Source organism: Solanum lycopersicum, chromosome 1, assembly GCF_036512215.1.
Source record: "Solanum lycopersicum chromosome 1, SLM_r2.1".
NCBI lineage: Eukaryota > Viridiplantae > Streptophyta > Magnoliopsida > Solanales > Solanaceae > Solanum > Solanum lycopersicum.
In genome coordinates, this window is record NC_090800.1 from 32,638,021 (window position 1) to 32,641,388 (window position 3,368).

Here is a 3,368-nt window from a genome sequence, read left to right on the forward strand (position 1 = left end):
AATTCTAGATGTAGGAATGACATTTAAAAAAAATTAATGACAAGAGGTTGTATTCATTTGTATTACCACCTAAAGGATATGCGGAACGATAATTAATTAATATTGATGTCAAATTAGTTTCAGGTACTAAATAGACAAGATTACATAAGTGATCAAGCAATGAAACTTTTTATCGTTATTATTTGATTTTAGATCTAACTTGATTAATCAAATAAGATTTTGCGACAAAGTGATAAGTAACACATAATACCCCTCCCCTTAGACGATCCCCCAAATTTATTTCATATATGTAATTAAAGAGTTGTACAAACATTACAAACAAAAATAAAGAACGAATAAACATATATATAACATTAAAATGAACTTAAGCTTCGTCCACAATTTCTTCTAGGCCACTCTTCATCATCTTGAACTCTAAGTTCAAAACCTACTAGAATAGGTAAGGTAACAAATAAACAATGGAAAAATAATTGTAATATAGAGCATTTATAGTAACAAATTACTCTAATATGTACATATATAAACAACACATATAAGAAATAAAAAGGGTAAACCATAGTCATAGACATTTTGCCACATACAGGGAGAAAGGATAAGGAAACTAATTGGATGCTTCCCATTTTGTTCCCGACACACAACAAATAACAATCATGCAAAAGCGAAATTTAAAAATAATAGAGGGTTGACCAATAATAAATGCTAATTCATAATACTATCCGGTTAAGCAAACAAGAAATGATGGCAATGAAAACAAGTTGATCCAACTTTTGCTCGAACAAAAGCAAAGTAGCAAAGAAGAGCCCTTGAATATTTTACCGGAATCTTATTTTATTTTGAAAGTAGCATGAGAGCAATGAAAGAATTAAGAAGTCTAGCTCTTATGTTAAGAGAGAGTGAATGAGTAATGAGAGAAACTTGTTATGAAAAGTGAGAATGAGTTCCGTTCTAAGAGAATGAGAGGGGGGGTCTAATTATATAGCAAAGAGACGGAAACAAATAAGGAAAATAAATATTTAAAGGAATTAAAATAAATACACTAATTTCCATGTTCAAAAGGAGAGCCAAAATAAGAAATATTAAAATATACCATTATTAAAATAAATGAGTAAGAATAAAAGTTAAGAAGGTAATATTGTTTTCCTTAAATAAGGAAGAGCCAAAAAAAACAAATTTTAGAATTATATTTTGTTATCAAATATAAACTTATTAAGGATGAAACAAAAACTTTTTTAAATAAAGAAGAGCCAAAAAATATGTTTTACCATATACCAATCAGTTTAAATTCTTATTACCCAAGCAAATCAAATAAAGATATTTTTACTAAATCACTAATATATACAAATTGACAGAATTTAAGAAAAGGAATAATTAAGGAATCAATTAAATATTTTTCTTACTTCCAAGGAGCCAAAATCAGATTTTAAAATTACTATTACTATTCTACCAAATATGAGCCACCAAATAAGACAAGGGACATAAATAAGGTTGCCATAGACAAACAAATAAGAATTAATCAAACCAAATATTAATACAAAGGAGGGATTGGTTATATTTCTAAATAGGAGAGCATGAAACAACAATTTTTTAAGTGAGTAAATATTTTTTCAAAGAACAAACAAGTAAGAAATTTGCTAATTTTACTGAATGACCTAAAACTTAACTTAAGTTTATTATAACATGTATGAAAAGTAATAGAATAACATACTTATAATTAGTAACATTCATGAAAATAAAATATCCAAATAAACATTGATCCTTTATCGAATAATCTACACTATAATTAAGCAAGCTAGATTTATAAATTAACAAATAAGGGGAACAATATGCAAGGATCGAAATTAATGAGCAGATTCTAAACCAACTTAGTGAACTAGACACTTGAAAATCAACATAAATGCAAAAATTAAATAATTTTCAATACCAAAAATTTAAGTATACGGATCAACGCATATTTCAAACATCATAAGTTATAATAAACATATTAGAATAATAGCAACATGTGATCAAACCCAAAAATTAAAAAAGAGTTGGATAAACGAAGTAATAATTAATTTAAAAAATATCAGAGACTGACCAATTGAGATCAGTCACATGACCCAAGGCCCGAATATCGTCGGAGCTTGCTGTTGGAGCCATTGCCGGAGTTTACTGCCTGCTGGTGGCGGCTCATTGCCGACTGTTGTTGGTCGATGGAAGCTTGCTGTTGTTCACTGATCGGAGCAGTTGAATGGGAGAGAGGAGAGGGGAGAAAAGAGGAACAAGGGAGGCGGCTGCGACTGCGCCTGGCTCATCGCCGATTGCTACTGCCCACCGGTTGCTGGACTTCCTGGCGGCTGCCACCAACTGCCTTCTCCGGAAAAAAAAGGGGGAAGAGAGAGGGAAAGGAGGATCAATAGGGAAGAGGAACGAAGGAGAATGGAAGAAACGCGAGGGATATAAAGGGGCGGAGAGGAAGGCGAGGGGAGAGAGTCCACCGGCGATTGGTGGTTTTCACCGGAAAGAATGGGGAGAAAGAGAGAGAGAGGGACTGGCTGCTGCCAAAGAGAGGGGAGGGAGAAGAGTAAAATTTTTGGGATTAGCTCTTTTTAGGTTAGAATAGGTAGATTAAATATGGACCATTGATTTAATAAGAGACGAAGGGTTAGGATTCGATCTAGGATTTAATTTTAAGGGTGAACGGATGAGATTAAAAGCTGACATTTAAAAATTAAATTTGCTTGGATATGAAATGGCTAAAATTGTAATAAAATCGGCTAGAATTGAAAGGAAGAAGATGGTTATAATTGAAATATAATTTGAATTGGAGCGGCTAGAATTGAAAGGAAATAGAATAGAATGGGTCAAAATTTAAATGATTTTGAAGAAAATGTAGGAATTACTATTTAATTAAATGCTACATTTTAAAATATATATTTTTTTAATAAAAAAATCACTTAAGTTTTAAAACATTCGAAATTCATTAATAACTTTAAAATACTTTAGTAATGTTTACAATAATTTTATAAAGTAAAAAAACTAAAATATATAATTTTCAAGCAAACTAGACTAAAATTTTAAATTTTTAAAAACATATTTAATCAAAAAATGGTTAAAGGTCGGTCAAAATTGGGTGTCAACAGTCGTAGTGATTCATGTATCTATTGCAATTTCTATTAGCTATTTTGGTAACTTTTTGTGAACTATGTGAAAAATTTCAGTGATGATGATTAAAAATTTATTTTCTCTTTTGTCCTTTTCTATATGTTTTCATATACTTTTTGAAAAAATTACTTGTGAATTGTGCTATATTTGATAGCACATAACAATTAATATGTGATAACCAATACAATACCAATTATTATGAAGTTTGTTAAAAGAACCAAATAATT

The 3,368-nt window shown here is 30.2% G+C and overlaps 1 long non-coding RNA gene across 1 annotated transcript; it reads right to left on the reverse strand.

Annotated features, from left to right (window-relative positions):
- Positions 1-258: 258 nt before the first annotated feature.
- Positions 259-2,597, reverse strand: LOC138348347 (uncharacterized). Its single transcript, XR_011220886.1, has 2 exons — positions 2,075-2,597; positions 259-430 (listed from the first exon to the last, which is right to left on the reverse strand). It is a non-coding gene; the product is annotated as an uncharacterized lncRNA (long non-coding RNA).
- Between the last annotated feature and the right edge of the window lie 771 nt (positions 2,598-3,368).